This window comes from Arachis hypogaea, chromosome 4 (genome assembly GCF_003086295.3).
Source record: "Arachis hypogaea cultivar Tifrunner chromosome 4, arahy.Tifrunner.gnm2.J5K5, whole genome shotgun sequence".
Classification (NCBI taxonomy): domain Eukaryota; kingdom Viridiplantae; phylum Streptophyta; class Magnoliopsida; order Fabales; family Fabaceae; genus Arachis; species Arachis hypogaea.
This window is the reverse complement of record NC_092039.1, coordinates 105,680,006-105,704,739: the sequence shown is the minus strand read 5'-3', so window position 1 is coordinate 105,704,739 and position 24,734 is coordinate 105,680,006. Positions and strand designations below refer to the sequence as shown.

Below are 24,734 nucleotides of genomic sequence, written 5' to 3'. Positions count from 1 at the left end.
TTGCCTTTGTTGCTCCTCCCTCAAGGTTCTTTGATCCTCTCTAATTTCATGGAGGATGATGGAGTGTTCTTGGTGCTCCATCCTTAGTTGCTCCATGTTGGAACTCAAATCTCCTAAAGAGGTATTGAGTTGCTCCCAATAGTTGTGTGGAGGAAAATGCATCCCTTAAGGTATCTCAAGGATTTCTTGATGAGGGACTTCCTCATATGTTTGTTGAGGTCCATGAGTGGGCTTTCTTGTTTTCTCCATCCTCTTTTTAGTGATGGGCTTGTCCTCTTTAATGAGGGTGTCTTCCTCTATGACAATTCCAGCTAAATTGCATAGGTGACAGATGAGATGAGGGAAGCCTAACCTTGCTAAAGTGGAAGGTTTGTCAGCCACCTTATAGAGTTCTAGAGGAATGATCTCATGAACTTCCACTTCCTCTCCAATCATGATGCTATGAATCATGATGGCCCGATCCACAGTTACTTCAGACCGGTTGCTAGTAGGGATGATAGAGCATTGGATAAACTCCAACCATCCTCTAGCCATGGGCTTGAGGTCAAGCCTTCTTAGTTGAACTGGCTTGCCTTTGGAGTCTCTCTTCCATTGGGCTCCTCCACACAGATGTCCATAAGGACTTGGTCCAACCTTTGATCAAAGTTGACCCTCCTTGTGAAAGGATAAAGATCTCCTTGCATCATTGGCAAGTTGAACGCCAATCTTACATTTTTCGGACTGAAATCTAAGTATTTCCCCTGAACCATAGTAAGCCAATTCCTTGGGTTCGGGTTTATACTTTGATCATGGTTCTTAGTGATCCATGCATTAGCATAGAACTCTTGAACCATTAAGATTCCGACCTGTTGGATGGGGTTGGTGAGAGCTTCCCAACCTCTTCTTCGAATCTCATGTCAAATCTCCGGATATTCACTCTTTTTGAGCTTAAAGGGGACCTCAGGAATTACCTTTTTCTTGGCCACAACTTCATAGAAGTGGTCTTGATGGACCTTTGAGATGAATCTCTCCATCTCCCATGACTCGAATGTGGAAGCAATTGCCTTCCCTTTCCTCTTTCTAGAGGTTTCTCCGGCCTTTGGTGCCATTAATGGTTATGGAAGAATAAAAAGCAACGCTTTTTTTCTACACCAAACTTAAAAGGTTTGCTTGTCCTCGAGTAAAAGAAGAGAGAAAAGAGGAGAAGAAGAAGAAATGGAGGAGATGGAGGTGTGTGAGAATGGGTGGCTTTGGGAGGGAAGAGTAGATAAATGTGAGTGGTGAATAGTGTATGGAGAAGGGTGTTATGGAAAGGTGTGAAGAGGGGAGAGAGTGAGTTGGGGTAGGTAGGGATCTTGTGGGGTCTACAGATCCTGAGGTGTCAAGAATTTCTCATCCCTGCACCTTTCTGGCATTTAGACGCCCTCTGTGTGCCATTCCTGGCATTAAACGCCCATTCTGCTACTCTTACTGGCGTTTAACGCCAGTCAGACACCATACACCCTTTTCTGGCTTTAAACGCCAGTCTGCCTACCAGTTTTGGCATTTAACGCCCAGAATTGTGCCAGGCTGGGCGTTAAACGCCCATTTTGCTAGCCTTACTCGCGTTTAAACGCCAGTAAGCTCGTCCCCCAGGGTGTTCTGTTGTTGATGCTGTTTTTTTTCTTTAATTTTTCAATTGTTTTTGTGACTCCACATGATCATCAACCTGAAGAAAACATAAACTAACAATGGAAAATAAAATAATTAATATAAATAAATATAATTGGGTTGCCTCCTAACAAGCACTTTTTTAATGTCAATAGCTTGACATGAAGCTCTTACAGAGCTTCACAGATGTTCAGAGCATAATTGTGGCCTCCCAACACCAAACTTAGAGTTTGAATGTGGAGGCTTTGCTTGACTCTGTATGGAGAGAACTGGATGAAGCTTTTCATGCTTCTTCTCCATGTTTATAGTAGGAGATCCTTGAGCCTTAAACACAAGGTAGTACTCATTCAATTGAAGTACTAACTCTCCTCTATCTACATCAATCACAGCCTTTGCTATGGCTAGGAAGGGTCTTCCAAGGATGATGGATTCATCTTCATCCTTCTCATTGTCTAGGATTATGATGTCAGTAGGGATGTAAAGGCCTTCAACCTTCACTAATACGTCCTCTACAAGTTCATAAGCATGTTTCATGGATTTGTCTGCCATCTCTAGTGAGATTTTAGCAGCTTGTACCTCAAAGATCCCTAGTTTCTCCATTACAGAGAGTGACATGAGGTTTATACCTGACCCCAGGTTACACATAGCCTTCTCAAAGGTCATAGTGCCTATGGTGCATGGTATTAAGAACTTTTCGGGATCTAGTTTCTTTTGAGGTAATGTCTGCTAAACCCAGGCATTCAGTTCATTGATGAGCAGTGAAGGTTCATCCTCCCAAGTCACATTACCAAATAACTTGGCATTCAACTTCATGATTGCTCCTAGATACTGAGCAACTTGCCCTTCAACAATGTCTTCATCCTCTTCGGAGGAAGAATACTCATCAGAGCTCATGAATGGTAGTAGGAAGTTCAATGGAATCTCTATGGTCTATATATGAGCCTTAGATTCCTTTGGTTCTCCATTAGGGGACCTCTTATTGATCAGTAGACGTCCATTGAGGTTTTCCTCAATGGAAATCACGTCCTCCTCCTCCTTCTCAGGTTCGGCCATTTTGGTCATGTTAATGGCCTTGCACTCTCTCTTTGGGTTCTCCTCTGTATTGCTTTGGAGAGTAATAGGAGGAGTTTCAGTAACTCTTTTACTCAGCTGATCCACTTGTGCCTCCAAATTTCTGATGGAGGACCTTGTTTCATTCATGAAACTTAGAGTGGCCTTAGATAGATCATAGACTATATTTGCTAAGCCAGAGAGGCTCTGCTTAGAAGTCTTTGTCTGTTATTGAGAAGATGATGGAAAAGGTTTGCTATTGCCAAACTTGTTTCTCCCACCATTATTGTTATTAAAGCCTTGTTGAGGCTTCTGTTGATCCTTCCATGAGAAATTTGAATGATTCTTCCATGAAGGATTATAGGTGTTTCAATAGGATTCTCTCATGTAATTCACCTCTTCTATTGTAGGATTCTCAGGGTCATAAGCTTCTCCTTCAGAGGAGGCTTTCTTAGTACTGCCAGATGTAGCTTGCAATCCAGTCAGATTCTGAGAAATCATATTGACTTGCTGAGTCAATATTTTGTTCTGAGCCAATATGGCATTCAGAGTGTCAATCTCAATAACTCATTTCTTCTAAGTCCCCATTATTCATAGGATTTCATTCAGAAGTGTACATGAATTGGTTATTTGTAACCATCTCAATGAGTTTCTGAGCTTCTGCAGGCGTCTTCAGATGAAGGGATCCACCAGCAGAATGATCCAATGACATCTTAGATAACTCAGACAGACCATCATAGAAGATACATATGATACTCCATTCTGGAAGCATGTCAGCAGGACACTTTTTGGTTAATTGTTTGTATCTCTCCCAAGCTTCATAGAGGGATTCACCTTCTTTCTGTTGGAAGGTTTGAACGTCCACTCTAAGCTTGATGAGGATCTTCTTATGGAAGTTCATGAAACGTGCAGTTCTGCTGCATTAGAGAAACTAACTGAGGCTTAAGCTCAAAGTTGTTTGCTCCAATGGCAGGAATTGAGATGCTTCTTTCATAGAAGTTGGAAGTTGGTGCAACATAGTCACCAAGCATCTTCCTTGCATTGTTGGGTTCGGCTGCCATGTCTCCTTCTTTTTCGAAAATTTATGTAAGGTCCTCTCCGGAGTGTTGTGCTCTAGCTTCTCTTAGCTTCTTCTTTAGAGTCTTTTCAAGTTCAGGATCAGCTTCAACAAGAATGTTTTTATCCATGTTTCTGCTCATAAGAAAAAAAAATAGAACAGGAAATAATAGGGATCCTCTTTGTCAAGATATAGAGATTCCTTTATCTGAGTAGAAGAGAAGAAGAATAAGAATGAGGAAAGAAAGAGAAAAATTCGAACACAGAGAGGAGGAGAGGGTTCAAATTTTTGATGAGTGGAGAAGGAGTGTTAGTAAATAAATAAAATAAATAGAAGGAGAAGAGGGGGAGAGGGAATTCGAAAATTAGTTAAAGAGAAGAAAAATATTTTTGTTTTTATTTTAATTTGGAATTCAAAATTTAAGAAAGGAAATAAAAGCAAATTGAAAATTAAATAAATTAATTAATTAAAAAAAGGATTTTTGAAAAATGTTAGCTAATTTTCAAAATTAATGAGAGAGAAAAGTAGTTAGGTGATTTTGAAAAATATAAGAAATAGTAAACTTTAAAATTAAAACAAACAAATTAAGTGGTTAGTTAAAATAGATTTTGAAAAGATAGGAAGTTAGAAAAAGAGTTTTGAAATTATCAATCTAAAAAGATATGATTGAAACTTATTTTGAAAAAGATATGAAAAAAATATTTGATTTTTGAAATTAAAGTTGATGACTTGGCTAACAAGAAACTAAAAAGATATGATTCTAGAATTTAAAGATTAAATTTTTCTTGAGATGAAAGTCACAAACTTGAAATTTTTGAATTAAAACATTAAAAGTTAGTATGAATTTCGAAAATATAAGATAAAATTAAGAAAAAGATTTTAAAAATTTTTATCCTAACAATTCGAAAATATTAAAAGAAAAATGAAAAAGATTTGATTTTTGAAAAAGATTTGAAAAGATAAATTTTTGAAATTGAAATTTTGACTTGACTAATAAGAAAATATATGATTTTGAAAATCTTTGACTAATTCAATGCAAAAATTTTGAAAATTATGAGTGAAATAAGGAAAAGATATTTTTTATTTTTGAATTTTAATGAGGAAAGAGAAAAACAACAAAAAGACTCAAAACATGGAAATTGAAGATCAAAACAAATAATGCATGCAAGAACATTTTGAATGTCAAGCTGAACAACAAGAACACTTTGAAGATCATGATGAACATCAAGAACATATTTTTGAAAATTTTTAAGAAAAAGAAAGACATGCAAGACACCAAACTTAGAAATTTTCAATGTTTAGACACTAAGAATTCAAAAATACATATGAAAAACAAGAAAAGACACAAAACAAGAAAATTAAAAGATCAAACAAGGAGACTTACCAAGAACAACTTGAAGATCATGAAGAACATCATGCATGAGTTTTCAAAAATTTTTAAGAAATATTAAAAATATACAATTGATACCAAACTTAAAATTTGACTCTAGACTCAAACAAGAAACACAAATTTTTTTTTTTTGTTTTTATGATTTTATTAAATTTTTTTTTTCAAAAATAAAAATAAATGTTACCCAATCTAAGCAACAAGATGAACCGTTAGTTGTCCAAACTCAAACAATCCCCGGCAACGGTGCCAAAAACGTGGTGCACGGAATTGTTTGCTCCTTGGCAATGGCACCAAAAACTTGGTCGCACTAAATCGTGATTCACAACTCCGATACAACTAACCAGCAAGTGCACTAGGTCATCCAAGTAATACCTTACGTGAGTAAGGGTCGATCCCACGGAGATTGTCGGCTTGAAGCAAGCCATGGTCATCTTGTTGATCTCAGTCGGGCATATTCAAATGGTTATGAAGTTTTAGTAAATAAAAGATAAATAAAACATAAAATAAGATAGAGATACTTATGTAACTCATTGGTGGGAATTTCAGATAAGCGTTTGGAGATGCTTTGTTGCCTCTGAACCTCTGCTTTCCTATTGCCTTCATCCAATCATGCGTACTCTCTTCCATGGCAAGCTTTATGATCCTCTCAGTGAAAATGGTCCTCTATGGTTTCTGTACGGCTAATCAACTGTCAGATTTCTCGTCTCAGATGAAAAATACCAGGCACAGCTATCGCATAGCTAATCATCTGTCGGTTCTTGCTAGTGTCAAAATAGGATCTCTCTATCCTTTTGCACACTGTCACTGCGCCCAACATTTGCAAGTTTGAAGCTCTTCACAGTCATCCCTTCCCAGATCCTACTCGGAATACCACAGACAAGGTTTAGACTTTCTGGATCTCAGGAATGCTGTCTACTATTCTAGCCTATACAATGAAGGTTCTAATCTCATATTCAGATGCTCTATTGTCAGGAGAGACGATGTGAATCGTTGATTAGAAACCCAAGAAAAGATACTCCATCTAGCGTTCAATGACTACATTGAACATCATGTAGACCGCTGTGGTTGTCAGGAACGCGGATTTTGGCTAAGCGATTACTGACGATAGTGGGTGATTGTCACAGGTCACCCCTTCAGTCTTGACTTAACTGAATTAAGTACGAGAGTATATCTTGGAGAATAAGTAGGCGTGAATTGAAGGAAAAACAATAATACTTTGCATTAATTCATGAGGAACAGCAGAGCTCCTCACCTTAATCTGTGAGGTGTAGAAACTCCACCGTTGAAAATACATAAGAACAAGGTTCAAGCATGGCCGAATAGCCAGCCTCCAAAACATGGAACTATGGTCCAAGGACAAAAGATTAAAAGATGATAAAAAAGATACTAAATAAATCTTTAAAAGTAGTTTTTATACTAAGCTAGTAAACTAGGTTTACAGAAAATGAGTAGATAGTGCAGAAATCCACTTCTGGGGCCCACTTGGTGTGTGTTTGGGCTGAGCCTTGAAGCTTTCACGTGCATAGGCCATCCTTGGAGTTTAACTCCAGCTTTGGTGCCAGTTCTGGCGTTTTACGCCAGAAAAGGGTCTCTGGTGGGCGTTTGGACGCCAGTTTGGGCCATCAAATCTCGGGCAAAGTATAGACTATTATACATTGCTAGAAAGCCCAGGATGTCTACTTTTCAACACAATTGTGAGCGCGCCAATTGGGTTTCTGTAGCTCTAGAAAATTCACTTCGAGTGTAGGGAGGTCAGAATCCAACAGCATCTGCAGTCCTTTCTCAGCCTCTGAATCAGATTTTTGTTCAGGTCCCTCAATTTCAGCCAGAAAATACCTAAAATTACAGAAAAACACACAAACTCATAGTAAAGTCTAGAAATGTAAATTTTTTATAAAAACTAATAAAAATATAATAAAAAGTGAATAAAACACACTAAAAACTATGTAAAAACAATACCAAAAAGCGTATAAATTATTCGCTCATCACCCACCATCCAATCTTCCTCCTTGAAACCAACAGCTCTTCTCCTGTAAAACACCCATTCAGTCAAACTTTTTTTAAGCTACATTTAAAAGCATAGCCTATTCATAGAACTTTTCTCTGTGTTGCCTTTTTATAAGAGAAAAGGATACACAATTATAGCATCATTTAAAAAGTGTAGCCTTAGGTATTATAGAAATTACTTATAAAGTGTAGCCGTAGATTGATATTTATGGGTTCACTTTTCATATCAAAGAAAATGCTTTTAAAGAGTAACTTATTTATTATGTTTTGAGTGCGCTTTAAAAGTGATGCATAATGTATATAGGGCCAAATCCTAACACTTAGTGAATTTTTTACTCCCGTTTCAATTCCCTCCAAAAGCACACACGCATACTGCACCTTCAATTTGAGTAACCCCACCTTCGCGATTCTTACCTTCAACACTCATAACCTACGACACTCATCACCTTCGCATTCTCACCGTCGCTGTCGACCATCGCCACCCAGTCACCACTCACCGCCAGTCACCACTCACCACTCACCACATCGCTGTACCACTCACCAGCTCACCACTCACCAGCTCACACTCTCATCCTCACTCCACACACACAAAAAAGAGGAAAAAAATCAAAAAATGGGAGAACGGGAAGAAGAAGAGAGGAAAGGGGAAGGAATGAGAGGACAACTCCGGCTAGGGCTCTGCCGCATTGACCATCGTCGTTGCGTGTGCTGACCGTCGCCTCAGCATCGCCATCTCGTGCACTCATCGTCACCGCTCAGCATCATCATCGCTTGTGCTCACTGTCGCTGCTCAGCATCGTCATCGTCGCTCAGCATCGTCATCACCGCTCACCTGAGAAGGTATGTATCGATTTTCAGTTTGTTCTGTAAAATTTGGGAGGTTTTGGGTTCCAATTTTAGGGTTTTTAATTAGGGGTTGTAGATTCTGGATATGACACTGATAGGAATTAGGGGTTTTACTGCATGAATGGTTTTAGCTTCCTGATGAGCGGATAATTTGTACGCTTTTTGGCATTGTTTTTAGTATGTTTTTAGTATGATCTAGTTAGTTTTTAGTATATTTTTATTAGTTTTTAGTTAAAATTCACTTTTCTGGACTTTACTATGAGTTTGTGTGTTTTTCTGTGATTTCAGGTATTTTCTGGCTGAAATTGAGGGACCTGAGCAAAAATCTGATTTAGAGACTAAAAAGTACTACAGATGCTGTTGGATTCTGACCTCCCTGCACTCGAAGTGGATTTTCTGGAGCTACAGAAGCCCAATTGGCGTGCTCTCAACGGCGTTGGAAAGTAGACATCCTGGGCGTTCCAGCAATATATAATAGTCCATACTTTTCCCAAGATTTAATGGCCCAAACCTGCGTTCAAAGTCACCCTCAGAATTCCCAGCGTTAAACGCCGGAACTGGCACAAGAATGGGAGTTAAACACCCAAACTGGCACCAAAGCTGGCGTTTAACTCCAAGAGGAGTCTCTACACGAAAATGCTTCATTGCTCAGCCCAAGCACACACCAAGTGGGCCCGGAAGTGGATTTTTATGTCATTTACTCATCTCTGTACACCCTAGGCTACTAGTTCTCTATAAGTAGGACCTTTTACTATTGTATTTTCATCTTTGGACATCTAGTTCTTAGATCATATCGGGGTAGTTATCTTTGGACATCTAGTTCTTAGATCACTGGGAGGCTGGCCATTCGGCCATGCCTAGACCTTGTTCTTATGTATTTTCAACGGTGGAGTTTCTACACACCATAGATTAAGGTGTGGAGCTCTGCTGTACCTCGAGTATTAATGCAATTACTATTGTTTTTCTATTCAATTCCGCTTGTTCTTGTTCTAAGATATCACTTGTTCTTCAACTTGATGAATGTGATGATCTGTGACACTCATCATCATTCTCACCTATGAACGTGTGACTGACAACCACCTCCGTTCTACCTTCGATTGGGTGAATATCTCTTGGATTCCTGATACACGATGCATGGTTGATCGCCTGACAACCGAGTGCTCGCCTGACAACCGAGCCAGCCATTCCGTGAGATCAGAGTCTTCGTGGTATAGGCTAGAACTGATGGCGGCATTCAAGAGAATCCGGAAGGTCTAACCTTGTCTGTGGTATTCTGAGTAGGATTCAATGATTGAATGACTGTGACGAGCTTCAAACTCCTGAGGGCGGGGCGTTAGTGACAGACGCAAAAGAATCACTGGATTCTATTCCAGCCTGATCGAGAACCGACAGATGGATAGCCGTGCCGTGACAGGGTGCGTTGAACATTTCCACTGAGAGGATGGGAGGTAGCCACTGACAACGGTGAAACCCTTGCATAAGCTTGCCATGGAAAGGAGTAAGAAGGATTGGATGAAGACAGTAGGAAAGCAGAGAGACGGAAGGGACCAGCATCTTCGTACTCTTATCTAAAATTCCTACCAATGAATTACATAAGTATCTCTATCTTTATCTTTATGTTTTATGCGTTTATCACCATACCCATTTGAGTTTGCCTGACTAAGATTTACAAGGTGACCATAGCTTGCTTTATACCAACAATCTCTGTGGGATCGACCCTTACTCGCGTAAGGTTTATTACTTGGATGACCCAGTACACTTGCTGGTTAGTTGTGCGAAGTTGTAGTGATCACAATTTCGCGCTACCAAGGTTTTGGCGCCGTTGCCGGGGATTGTTCGAGTATGGACAACTGACGGTTCATCTTGTTGCTTAGATTAGGTATTTTTTCTTCAGAGTTCTTAAGAATGAATTCTAGAGTTTCATGATGATCTGTTGAAATCTGGCTGGCTGTGAAGCCATGTCTAATTTCATTGGACCGAGGTTTCAACTTATCATCACAAGAGCTTGTTGATTTCTATCAATCTTGCTGTTGGAGCAGTGATCTGCTAAGGCTTGGCTGGCCTTTGGCCATGTCTAGTGTTTTGGACCGAAGCTTTCTTTGAAAGCTTGGCTGGCTGTGAAGCCGTGTCTAATTGCTGGACCGGAGTCTTAGACTAAATATTGCATGATTCCTGAACTTCTCATTAAGAATTTTGATACCTTTATTTTCTTTTTCCACTTAATTTTCGAAAAAAGCACAAAAAAATTACAAAATCATAAAATCCAAAAATTTCTTGTTTGAGTCTAGTGTCTCATATTAAGTTTGGTGTCAATTGCATGATTCTGTTCTTCTTGCATTCATGCATGTGTCTTAGTGATCTTCAAGATGTTCTTGATGATTTCATTACTCTGATCTTTAATTCCTCTTGACTTGAGTGTTTGTGTATCTCATATGCATTCTCATTAGTGTCAGTAGTATACAATTTGCTAAGTTTGGTGTCTTGCATGCATTATTATTTGATTTTAGTTGCATTTTGATTATTCCTCATTATTAAAAATTCAAAAATATTTTTAATTTGTGTCTTTTCAAGTCAATAATACAGAGAATTGAAGATTCAGAACATACAGCAGAGGAATTGCACAGAAAAAGCTGGGCGTTCAAAACGCCCAGTGAAGAAGGACAGACTGGCATTTAAACGCCAGCCAGGGTGCCTGGTTGGGCGTTTAACGCCCAAAAGGGTAGAGTTTTGGGCGTTAAACGCCAGAATGTGCACCATTCTGGGCGTTTAACACCAGGATGGCACAAGAGGGAAGATTTTGTTTTCAATGCAAATTTTTTTCAAGTTTTCAAAATCTTTTCAAAATCAAATCTTTTTCAAATCATATCTTTTCAATCAAATCTTTTTCAAATTCAATTTCTTTCTATTTTCAAAGATACTTGCTATCAATTAATGATTTGATTCAACATTTCAAGTATGTTGCCTTTTCTGTTGAGAAAGGTTTAATGTTTGAATCATATCTTTTCTTGTTAGCCAAGTTTTTAATTTTCAAAATCAAATCTTTTTTTAAAATGTTTTTCAAATCATATCTTCTCAATCACATCTTTTTAAAACTAATCATATCTTCTTAACCACATCTTTTTCAAAATAGCTTTCAATCAAATCTTTTTGATTTCTAATCTCAAAATCTTTTTCAAAAATCACTTGATCTCTTTCCCACTCTTGGTTTTCGAAAATTAATTAGTGTTTTTCAAAATGTTTTTAAAAACCTTTTACTTAATTTTCGAAAATTACTTCCCTTCTTCTTACATCCTTCTATTTATGGACTAACACTATTCCTTAATGCAAAATTTGAACTCCATCTTCTTTGATAAGTTTGAAATTTCTACTTCTGCCTTCTATTTTTCTTTTCCTCTGACACCTCAAGGAATCTCTATACTGTGACATAGAGGATTCCACATTTTCTTGTTCTCTTCTCTTTCTTATGAGCAGGAGCAAGGACAAAAGCATTCTTGTTGAGGCTGATCCTGAACCTGAAAGGACCTTGAAGCGAAAATTAAGAGAAGCTAAGGCACAATTCTCTGTAGAGGACCTAATAGAAATCTTCAAAGAAGAAGAACACATGGCAGCCGAAAACAACAACAATGCCAACAATGCAAGGAAGGTGCTGGGTGACTTTACTGCACCTACTCCCGATTTCTATGGGAGAAGCATCTCTATCCCTGCCATTGGAGCAAACAATTTTGAGCTTAAGCCTCAATTAGTTTCTCTAATGCAACAGAATTGCAAGTTCCATGGACTTCCATTGGAAGATCCTCATCAGTTTTTAGCTGAATTCTTGCAAATCTGTGACACTGTCAAGACTAATGGGGTTGACCCTGAGGTCTACAGACTTATGCTATTCCCTTTTTCTGTAAGAGACAGAGCTAGGACATGGTTGGACTCTCAACCCAAAGAAAGCCTGGACTCTTGGGAAAAGCTAGTCAATGCCTTCTTGTCAAAGTTCTTTCCACCTCAAAAATTGAGTAAGCTTAGAGTGGAAGTCCAAACCTTCAGACAGAAGGAAGGAGAATCCCTCTATGAAGCTTGGGAAAGATACAAACAATTAATCAGAAAGTGTCCCTCTGACATGCTTTCTGAATGGAGCATCATAGGTATTTTCTATGATGGTCTCTCTGAACTGTCCAAGATGTCTTTGGATAGCTCTGCTGGAGGATCTCTTCATCTGAAGAAGACGCCTACAGAAGCTCAAGAGCTGATTGAAATGGTTGCAAATAACCAATTCATGTACACTTCTGAAAGGAATCCTGTGAACAATGGGACCAATCAGAAGAAAGGAATTCTTGAGATTGACACTCTGAATGCCATACTGGCTCAGAATAAAATATTGACTCAGCAAGTCAATATGATTTCTCAAAGTCTGTCTGGAATGCAAAATGCACCAAGCAGTACTAAGGAAGCTTCATCTGAAGAAGAAGCTTATGATCCTGAGAACCCTTCAATGGAAGAGGTGAATTACATGGGAGAACCCTATGGAACCACCTATAATCCGTCATGGAGAAATCATCCAAATTTCTCATGGAAGGATCAACAGAGACCTCAACAAGGTTTCAACGATAATGGTGGAAGAAACAGGTTTAGCAATAGCAAGCCTTTTCCATCATCTTCTCAGCAACAGACAGAGAGTTCTAAGCAGAATACCTCTGACTTAGCAACCATGGTCTCTGATCTAATCAAAACCACTCAAAGTTTCATGACTGAAACAAGGTCCTCCATTAGAAATTTGGAGGCACAAGTGGGTCAGCTGAGCAAGAAAATTACTGAACTCCCTCCTAGTACTCTTCCAAGCAATACAGAAGAAAATCCAAAAGGAGAGTGCAAAGCCATCAACATGGCCGAATTTGGAGAGGAGGAAGAGGCAGTGAACGCCACTGAGGAAGACCTCAATGGACGTCCACTGGCCTCCAATGAGTTCCCCAATGAGGAGCTATGGGAATCTGAGGCTCAAAATGAGACCATAGAGATTCCATTGGACTTACTTCTGCCATTCCTGAGCTCTGATGAGTATTCTTCCTCTGAAGAGGATGAGTATGTCACTGAAGAGCAAGTTGCTAAATACCTTGGAGCAATCATGAAGCTAAATGACAAGTTATTTGGAAATGAGACTTGGGAGGATGAACCCCCTTTGCTCACCAAAGAACTGGATGACTTGTCTAGGCAGAAACTACCTCAAAAGAGACAGGATCCTGGGAAGTTTTCAATACCTTGTACCATAGGCACCATGACCTTCAAAAAGGCCTTGTGTGACTTAGGGTCAAGTGTAAACCTCATGCCTCTCTCTGTAATGGAGAAGCTAGGGATCTTTGAGGTGCAAGCTGCAAAAATCTCACTAGAGACGGCAGACAACTCAAGAAAACAAGCTTATGGACTTGTAGAGGATGTTCTGGTAAAAGTTGAAGACCATTACATCCCTACTGATTTCATAGTCCTAGAGACTGGGAAGTGCATGGATGAATCCATCATCCTTGGCAGACCCTTCCTAGCCACAGCAAAGGCTGTGATTGATGTTGATAGAGGAGAGTTGATCATTCAAGTGAATGAAGAATCCTTGGTGTTTAAGGCTTAAGGATATCCCTCTGTCACCATGGAGAGGAAGCATGAAGAGCTTCTCTCAAAACAGAGCCAAACAGAGCCCCCACAGTCAAACTCTAAGTTTGGTGTTGGGAGGCCACAACCAAATTCTAAGTTTGGTGTTGAACCCCCACATTCAAACTCTAAGTTTGGTGTTGGGAGGTTCCAACATTGCTCTGAGCATCTCTAAGGCTCCATGAGAGCCCTCTGTCAAGCTACTGACATTAAAGAAGCGCTTGTTGGGAGGCAACCCAATGTTATATTTTATATTTTTCTTTGTTATTTTATGTTTTTTGTAGGTTGATGATCATGAGAAGTCACAAAATCAAAAAAAAAAGCAAAAACAGAATGAAAAGCAGAAAGAAAAACAGCACACCCTGGAGGAGAGCATGCTGGCGTTTAAACGCCAGTAAGGCTAGCTGTTGGGCGTTTAACGCCCAGTCTGGCACCATTCTGGGCGTTTAACGCCAGAAAGGGGCACCAGACTGGCGTTAAACGCCAGAAAAGGGCAAGAAGCTGGCATTAAACGCCAGAAATGGGCACCAGCCCGGCGTTTAACGCCAGAAATGGCTAAAAACGCATTTTTGCATGCCATTTGGTGCAGGGATGACTTTTCCTTGACACCTCAGGATCTGTGGACCCCACAAGATCCCCACCTACCCCACCACTCTCTCTCTTCTTCTTCACCCATTCACCAATCACCTCAACACCTCTTCCCCAAAAACCCTTCACCTATCAAATCCCATCTTTCTCTTCACTCACATCCATCCTTCATAAAACCCCACCTACCTAACCATTCAAATTTAAAACACTTTCCCTCCCAAACCCACCCTCACATAGCCAAACCATCACCACCCACCACTCCTATATAAACCCATCTTCACTCCTTCATTTTCACACAACCTAAACACCACTTCTCCCCCTTTTGGCCGAACACAAAGCCATTCACTTCTTCCTCATTTCTTCTTCTTCTACTCTCTTCTTTCTTCTTTTGCTCGAGGACGAGCAAACCTTTTAAGTTTGGTGTGGTAAAAGCATTGCTTTTTGTTTTTCCATAACCATTTATGGCATCCAAGGCCGGAGAAACCTCTAGAAAGAGGAAAGGGAAGGCAAAAGCTTCTATCTCCGAGTCATGGGAGATGGAGAGATTCATCTCAAGGGTGCATCAAGACCACTTCTATGAAGGTGTGGCCTTGAAGAAGGTGATCCCCGAGGTCCCTTTTTCACTCAAAAAGAGTGAATATCCGGAGATCCGACATGAGATCCGAAGAAGAGGTTGGGAAGTTCTTACCAACCCCATTCAACAAGTCGGAATCTTAATGGTTCAAGAGTTCTATGCCAATGCATGGATCACCAAGAACCATGACCAAAGTGTGAACCCGGATCCAAAGAATTATCTTACTATGGTTCGGGGGAAATACTTGGATTTTAGTCCGGAAAATGTAAGGTTGGCATTCAACTTGCCCATGATGCAAGGAGATGAACATCCTTACACTAGAAGGGTCAACTTTGATCAAAGGTTGGACCAAGTCCTCACAGTCATATGTAAAGAGGGCGCCCAATGGAAGAGAGATTCAAGAGGGAAGCCGGTTCAATTGAGAAGGCATGACCTCAAACCCGTGGCTAGAGGATGGTTGGAGTTTATCCAACGCTCAATCATTCCCACTAGCAACCGGTCCGAAGTTACTATAGACCGGGCTATCATGATTCATAACATCATGATTGGAGAAGAAATAGAAGTTCATGAGGTTATATCTCAAGAACTTTATAAGGTGGCGGACAAGTCTTCTACCTTGGCAAGGTTAGCCTTCCCTCATCTTATTTGTCACCTCTGTTATTCGGTTGGAGTTGACATAGAGGGAGACATCCCTATTGATGAGGATAAGCCCATCACTAAGAAGAGGATGGAGCACACAAGAGACCCCACTCATCATGAGATCCCTGAGATACCTCAAGGGATGCACTTTCCTCCACAAAACTATTGGGAGCAACTAAACACCTCCCTAGGAGAATTGAGTTCCAACATGGGACAACTAAGGGTGGAGCATCAAGAACACTCCATCATCCTCCATGAAATTAGAGAAGATCAAAGAATCATGAGAGAGGAGCAACAAAGACAAGGAAGAGACATTGAGGAGCTCAAGGACTCCATAGGATCTTCAAGAGGAAGAAAGAGCCGCCATCACTAAGGTGGACCCGTTCTTTAAATTTCTTGTTCTTTATTTTCCTGTTTTTCGAATTTTAGTGCTTATGTTTGTCTATGTTTGTGTCTTGTGATCATTAGTGTCTTAGTGTCTATGCCTTAAAGTTATGAATGTCCTATGAATCCATCACCTTTCTTGAATGAAAAATGTTCTTAATTGAAAAAGAAAAGAATTGCATGAATTTTGAATTTTATAACAGTTTGATTATTTTGATGTGGTGGCAATACTTTTGTTTTCTGAATGTATGCTTAAACAGTGCATATGTCTTTTGAATTTGTGGTTCATGAATGTTGGCTCTTGAAAGAATGATGAAAAAGGAGACATGTTACTGAGGATCTGAAAAATCATTAAAATGGTTCTTGAAGCAAGAAAAAGCAGTGAATACAAAAAAAATATTTCGAAAAAAAAAGAGAAAGAAAAAGGAAGAGAAAAAAAAAGAAAGAAATAAAGTTGTGATCCAAGGCAAAAAGAGTGTACTTAAGAACCCTGGACACCTCTAATTGGGGACTCTAGCAAAGCTGAGTCACAATCTGAAAAGGTTCACCTAGTTATGTGTCTGTGGCATGTATGTATCCGGTGGTAATACTGGAAGACAGAGTGCTTTGGGCCACGGCCAAGACTCAATAAGTAGCTGTGTTCAAGAATCATCATACTTAACTAGGAGAATCAATAACACTATCTGGATTCTGAGTTCCTAAAGAAGCCAATCATTCTGAATTTCAAAGGATAGAGTGAGATGCCAAAACTGTTCAGAGGCAAAAAGATAAAAGCCCCGCTCATCTAATTAATACTGATCTTCATAGATGTTTTTAGAATTCATTGCATATTCCCTTCTTTTTATCTTGTTTGATTTTCAGTTGCTTGAGGACAAGCAACAATTTAAGTTTGGTGTTGTGATGAGCGGATAATTTGTACGCTTTTTGGCATTGTTTTTAGTATGTTTTTAGTATGATCTAGTTAGTTTTTAGTATATTTTTATTAGTTTTTAGTTAAAATTCACTTTTCTGGACTTTACTATGAGTTTGTGTATTTTTCTGTGATTTCAGGTATTTTCTGGCTGAAATTGAGGGACCTGAGCAAAAATCTGATTTAGAGACTAAAAAGGACTACAGATGCTGTTGGATTCTGATCTCCTTGCACTCGAAGTGGATTTTCTGGAGCTACAGAAGCCCAATTGGCGCGCTCTCAACGGCGTTGGAAAGTAGACATCCTGGGCTTTCCAGCAATATATGATAGTCTATACTTTGCCCAAGATTTGATGGCCCAAACCGGCGTTCAAAGTCACCCTCAGAATTTCCAGCGTTAAACGCCGGAACTGGCACAAGAATGGGAGTTAAACGCCCAAACTGGCACCAAAGCTGGCGTTTAACTCCAAGAGGAGTCTCTACACGAAAATGCTTCATTGCTCAGCCCAAGCACACACCAAGTGGGCCCGGAAGTGGATTTTTATGTCATTTACTCATCTCTGTACACCCTAGGCTACTAGTTCTCTATAAGTAGGACCTTTTACTATTGTATTTTCATCTTTGGACATCTAGTTCTTAGATCATATCGGGGTAGTTATCTTTGGACATCTAGTTCTTAGATCACTGGGAGGCTGGCCATTCGGCCATGCCTAGACCTTGTTCTTATGTATTTTCAACGGTGGAGTTTCTACACACCATAGATTAAGGTGTGGAGCTCTGCTGTACCTCGAGTATTAATGCAATTACTATTGTTCTTCTATTCAATTCCGCTTGTTCTTGTTCTAAGATATCACTTGTTCTTCAACTTGATGAATGTGATGATCCGTGACACTCATCATCATTCTCACCTATGAACGTGTGACTGACAACCACCTCCGTTCTACCTTCGATTGGGTGAATATCTCTTGGATTCCTGATACACGATGCATGGTTGATCGCCTGACAACCGAGTGCTCGCCTGACAACCGAGCCAGCCATTCCGTGAGATCAGAGTCTTCGTGGTATAGGCTAGAACTGATGGCGGCATTCAAGAGAATCCGGAAGGTCTAACCTTGTCTGTGGTATTCTGAGTAGGATTCAATGATTGAATGACTGTGACGAGCTTCAAACTCCTGAGGGCGGGGCGTTAGTGATAGACGCAAAAGAATCACTGGATTCTATTCCGGCCTGATCGAGAACCGACAGATGGATAGCCGTGCCGTGACAGGGTGCGTTGAACATTTCCACTGAGAGGATGGGAGGTAGCCACTGACAACGGTGAAACCCTTGCATAAGCTTGCCATGGAAAGGAGTAAGAAGGATTGGATGAAGACAGTAGGAAAGCAGAGAGACGGAAAGGACCAGCATCTTCGTACTCTTATCTGAAATTCCTACCAATGAATTACATAAGTATCTCTATCTTTATCTTTATGTTTTATGCGTTTATCACCATACCCATTTGAGTTTGCCTGACTAAGATTTACAAGGTGACCATAGCTTGCTTTATACCAACAATCTTTGTGGGATCGACCCTTACTCGTGTAAGGTTTATTACTTGGACGACCCAGTACACTTGCTGGTTAGTTGTGCGAAGTTGTAGTGATCACAATTTCGCATATCACTTCCTGGTAGCTGAGAAGCAGTCACAGACCACCTACAATAATTCTCAATCTCATTCACTTCGTCGCTCGTCATCTCACTTTTTATCTCATTCGCTTTCTCTTTGGCTCACCCTCTATCTCACTTGTTCTCTGTGTATGGATTTTTCTTTTGTGAATTTTTGAATGTTTTGGGGGTTCTATCTTTTGGACTTTCTAATTTTATGAGTTTCTGCTTCTTGCTTCGTTAGGATTTTCTTTTTTTTTTTTTGAGAAGATTATTGGCCTCAAGTGTGCGAATTGTCACCTCTTCAAACAGAGTTTATTATTTCTAACACCATTTGTGGTTTATGTGTGCTATGAATTTGCAGAGCTAACGCAGATAGAAGCCAAAAGATTGGAAATTATAGATCTATGGTTCTTTAAGATCTTCCTTCTCATCACTGATATTGGATCTGTGCAGCCTGTGTCAGGTGTTGAATCTATTCAAGGAAGACAAAGTCAGTGGAAAAGATAATACAAAGACTAATAAAACTAAGGTTCATTCACATCTAGTGGTTCAAAAAATAATCCAGGATTATTGTTTCCATACTTGTATTCATTGATTTGGTAGGATGATGCGGGAGAAGATGGTACTGGTGCAAAGAATGATACAAGGAGCGATGCCCAAGCAGTTGAAAATAGTGAGGGAGAGAAATATAACCCAGTAACAAAGAAGGATGAAGAGAATAGCACTCCTTCAAAAGCAGCTGTATGAACAATATCTTAATAGCTAGCTACTCGGGAAGTGTGAGTTTGGAAGCAAATCTAACATGATAATGATCAATAAAATTGTGCAAGAAGTCTGTTATAGATTTGTTGTTGCCTGCTTGCTTCTAGAAAGAAAGAAGCAATTTATTACATGTCCCCGTTTTTCCTTTAGATGTTGGTTATAAAACAATTCTTTTGGCCTTTCCTAATGCAATATCATACTATGTATCTATAATCATATCCTTGTATATATTTGGTCATGTTTCAGTATTTTTTAGAGCTGATGAAGGTGCCACGAGTAGAGTCAAAGTTAAGAGTATTCTCTTTCAAGATCCAATTTATGTCTCAGGTATGGTGGTGCTTGCTATATTTTTCTATATGTTTTGTGGAATTGAAATTTTGATTTAGTTATGCTTTCTTCTTTTTGTAGGTTACAGAATTTAAGAAGAGTTTAAAAGCTGTGAACTCTGCTTGTGAAGAGGTACATTGTGCATGAAACTAACAAATTGTGTTATTGGCATTTCTTTGACCTCATGCATTTTCTCTTGGGAATAGGTCCGAAAGTCTGTCAAGCTGAAGGAGATCATGAAGAAAATTCTTTTTTTGGGTAATACATTAAATCAAGGAACAGATAGGGGTATGTACTTTTTTCCTTTAAATGTTAATGTCTTTATCATTCTCTAGAACATCGTTCTATCTCTCTCAATTTTCTATGTTTGGATAATCACAGGCCCTTCTTAATTTTTTAGCGGTTAAAATTTAATTTGATTCTGTTAGATCTTGTCTAACGTAAACTTATAGTTTATGGATTAGTATTTATTTATTTAATTTATGCAGGATCCGCAATTGGATTCAAGTTGGATAGTCTTTTAAAGCTTACTGACACTCGTGCTTCTAACAATAAGATGACACTGATGCACTATCTTTGCAAGGTATAATAACAATTGCACTAAATAAATATATCATTTGATCACTTACCTTCTTTCTATTTTGCTATTTTAGCTCTAGGTTCTAACTGATAGATCGCCTGGACTACTTGACTTCCACTTAGACCTTGTAAGCCTGGAAGCTGCGACTAAGGTGATGATTTATGCTTGGTTGGAAAAAGAAAATTATTCAACTGCTAATTGCTAGTTTGGTTGGTTTATTGGTTCTGTTTCACTTTGTTTCCCTGTAAAACTGAGCACATATCTCCTCCTCTGACTTATTGCAATGATATATGTGTCACATGAATTAAGAGTTAACTCACACTTTAGAAATATGCTATTACTGATCAATACTATTACATGAATTAAAAAAATAATTATTATTTAAAAGTTTTAAAACATTAGCATCTGTGTGTTCTATTTTATTGAGTATAAAAGTTAACTTTTCCTTTTGTTCATAATATGATACGTTCTCTCCATGCAAAACACGATATCCTTTTCAACACTGACATCTATTTTTGTATTCAGTATTCTTTTTCCTCTCATAAAGTGAACTAATAAAGCGCTCATGGATCAACGCATTTTCCGAACATAGATGTGGTATGTCCTTTTTTTCTAGTTCCATAGTTTTTTGCTTGCATTTAATTTAATTGCTATGACTGGAAATCATATGTTGCTGGCTTTATTAACACTTTAACACTTGAGTTGTGTTGCTATGGCTGAAAATTGTTTGTGCAATTCTGGTTGTTGTATTTCTGATTTTGTGCACTTCTGTTTACTATGGCTGACAGTTATATTGCTATTTTTGGTTATTTCCTTTTCACCATGAACTAGAAACATAGAATGACTTGGTATATATGAATTTGTCCCTATTTTTTTATTCATCTGCAGATAAAAAGCAAATAATACTAGCTATGGTTATAGATTTATAGTATTAGTATTTTCAAATTAAAGTTATTAGTTTTAATTTAAAAAAAATGTTACAATATGACATAAAACAGCGGATATAGTATGTATAATATGATAATAATATATTAAAATTTTAGTGTTTAGGTGCTAATCCTAATCATAAAATTTTAGTTTTTAGGTGCTAGTCCTAATCATGTTCTATATGTTGCTGCTGCATGTAGTAGTAGTAGTTGGAGGAGTAATAATTTAACATTGGCTTGTGTAGGAGAGTTCAACTTTTCAAATGTGAAGAGAATAGGAAAATTTTTTGGCAACAATTCTGATTTTGGCGTTGTGGGAGGTAGGGAATTTTTGTCTAGCTGCCAGGGTGATGATTTTTTAAATTATAGCTCTTTATCTTATGGTTTATAGCTTATGCTTTTTTTATTTTTGAATTCTAAATTTAGATTTGTGAAACACTACTATGCATTGGTGAAACTTGTACACGGTACAGAAAGAATTAATGATATCAGTCATTGATAATTTTGAGTCTGATTTTTTAATTTTTATAATCGTAAATATCATTATAAATATTTTTTAATTACTTTTCTATATAATTATGCATGATAATATGGAGGATGATGATAATGAAGATTAAGTTGATTATTATTGTGGTTTATTTGTTAAGATAGAGTAGTGTTGGGAATGGATACATGTATGGTTGATTAATGACTTTTATTAGAAGATACTTATGTAGGATATAATATTTTAGTTTTTTATAGAATATTAGTAGTAAATTCTAAGTGATATCATAGTTATTTTGATATGGCTATGTTTATTTTAATGAGATGTATAAATATTTAAAATTAACATCATTCTAATATTTTTGGATCATTATTATAAATATATTTTGGTTACAGATAATTTTTATTATTTAAAAAAATTATTTAGTATAATTATGTATTTTTTTATTTTATAATATTTAACTCATTTAATTAAAAATACAGAATTATTATATATGTAATTATAGTACTAAATATTATGTTGTATTAATAATTATTAAAATATTATATATATATATATATATATATATAGAAAATAAAAAAAAAACACTAAAGGATCTAAGGCTACACTTATATAGTGTAGTTATAGTATACCAAAAAAAAAACGAGGGACCTAAGGCTACACTTATAAAAAGTAGCCATGGAATATAATGTGGCTACGCTTTACAGGTGATGCAGTAGCGTTGAAAAGCGTAGTCTATTCTATTAAAAATGGAAGCTGAAAAGCGTAACCTTTGATTCTGGACAGCATCACTTGAAAAACGCACCTTATTCCCAAACGCTAAAAGCGTAACTTTTGGTACAAAAAAACGTAGCCTTTGAGAATAGATAACGGCTGAATAGGAATCACCTTAAAAAATGTAGTCGTAGCCTAATACTTTTTTTTTTTTTTTTTACTTTTGACTACATTTTTTAAGTGTATCTGAATGGATGTTTTTCTTATAGTGTCACATCCATCACTCCTTATTTTAACTTTTTTAACATTCCATTGCACTTGATTATTTTCTTTTTTTAGTGAACTTCTTAAATTTATGGGACCGTGAATGTCGTCCACGGACGAAACCGCCCCTCATGACGGTGGCTGAGATCAGGTATTTCACAAAGAAAGGAGAGATTTCTTTTTGCACGAGTTGGAGATAGAGATATTCTAGTGAGTATTAAAAAATTTCTTTAATTGTTAAAATTTACATGGCAAAAAAATTTTTCCACGCATATCCATTTTAACTTTTAAGAATTGGGCCAGCAAAATAGATTTGCACCCCAATTCGGAGGAGGCGCCCACGAAAAAATACCTCCAAGGGTTGCGAAGGGAACTCCATTCCCCGTGACTCTATAGTCTATATTTTGTGGGCACCAAGACCAATTTGAGCCAAGTTCATATCGTGGGCACTAGAAGGGAAATGAGAGCTCATTTTGTGGGCTTAAATGGGTCATTTCACATGCTTAGAGATCTCTATTTCATGGGTGCCTCTTATGAATTGGGATGCAAACTCATTTTTCCACTAGTCCAATGCATGAACTAACATAGGCAAATGTTGTAGGTAATGAATATTTTGAAAATTAAAGAATCTTGTTTTAGTTATTTAATAATTTAAATAAAAAACCTCTTATTCTTGCAAATAATGAAAAAAAGTGATATATTGTTTTTATTTTTTTTCTAAATGGTGGAAAGGTAAGAATTTATGCTGGGTAGTAGTTATTGTATGAGATGTGCATGAGAGCGGATGAATTTATAATATTTATTAAGAAATGAAATTAATGTCATGTGATGTTTTTTTTTTGTAACGTTGGATAAAATAAGAGCTTGGTTAAAAGCTTTTTATACTACAAAAATTTGATTTAAAAATATTTAAATTATAAAAAACTAATTAAAAATAAAAAGCCTATAGATAATAATAAAATAATTATCTCTATATTTTAGACATTCAAAAAATAATATCTCTTAAATATAATTTTACCGTAAATGTCATCCACTCACAGGGACAAAGGTAATATACTTTAAACTAATAAAATTTATATTAAAATTGAAAAATAATTATATAAAAATTTAATTGTCACCCACATCAACAATATATATAATATCATCATTTTTGGGATCAAAATATATAATGGCGTAATCTAATCAGCTACAATTTAGTGATTTACATGTGTGCTAGCCTTCTAAAATAACACTGTAGCATCTTATAATATATAAATCACCTCTTAATATAGAATTAAAATGTATTTTGTAAATAAAAATCATACAATATATACATAAAAAATTAGTGATTGGGCATCTAAAATATATAAAATAATATATATAATTATTTATTTTTAGTATTTATTTTAAATTATTATTATAAATTTAATTTTAATATATTATTAATATAAAATAATTTTGTACATATAATTAATATATATAATGTATTATTATAATAATAATTTTTTATATTAATTATATAAATAATTATCTAAAATAATAGATATAATTATGTCACTATATAAAATATTTTACGCACGTTAAAATTAAACTCATTATTATATAAAAGTTGTTTAGGAGAAAATAAAGGTGGATCGGTTTAAAACATTGTACGGACCAATGTATCTGCCGCCAGGAATACAGAAGTCAGAAGATGTATAATATTACATTACTGATCATCTTCAATATAATTTCAATATTATTATCCTTAGCTTCTTACGCGCCAAGAAACTGCATCAAAGTTGACCAATTCGTTCGGACTCCAAAAACTATACATACATCAGTATATATGCTTGAAGTTTCATTCCTAAATTCATATCAAACTGTGTATATATATATATATATATATATATATATATATATATATATATATAGTTATGACTTAATACAATATTAAATTATAACCTTGAAATTAATTACGAAAACACAAGAGAGTACCCAACGCACGTTAGCCCATTAATTTAATTTTTTTAATTTATTAAATATGTACCAAAATTAAGGAATATAAAACTAATTAAAATTATAAACATTTTGTACCCTATAATAAAGACATTTTAAAAAATAAAAGAATTTTTACATAAAATATTTTTATATTATATATATGATAAGAATAATGTTAAAAAGTCAATTTTTTCAATTAATATTACCTATTTTTTAAAATTTATTTTATTTATTTTAAGTTTTAGATCGTAAATTTTAATTATAAATTCAAATTTTAAATTTAAAAAATAAAAGTTTTTAAAATAAAAATTTTAGCTAATATTGACTAGATAAAAGTTAATTCTTATACTTTTCATGGTAGACATTGCTATTC

At 36.8% G+C, this 24,734-nt stretch overlaps 1 non-coding gene across 1 annotated transcript; it reads left to right on the top strand.

Moving 5' to 3' along the window:
- The first annotated feature begins 3,445 nt into the window (after positions 1–3,445).
- Positions 3,446–3,553, top strand: LOC112799224 (small nucleolar RNA R71). Its single transcript, XR_003200800.1, has one exon. It is a non-coding gene; the product is annotated as a small nucleolar RNA R71 (small nucleolar RNA).
- Positions 3,554–24,734: the final 21,181 nt, after the last annotated feature.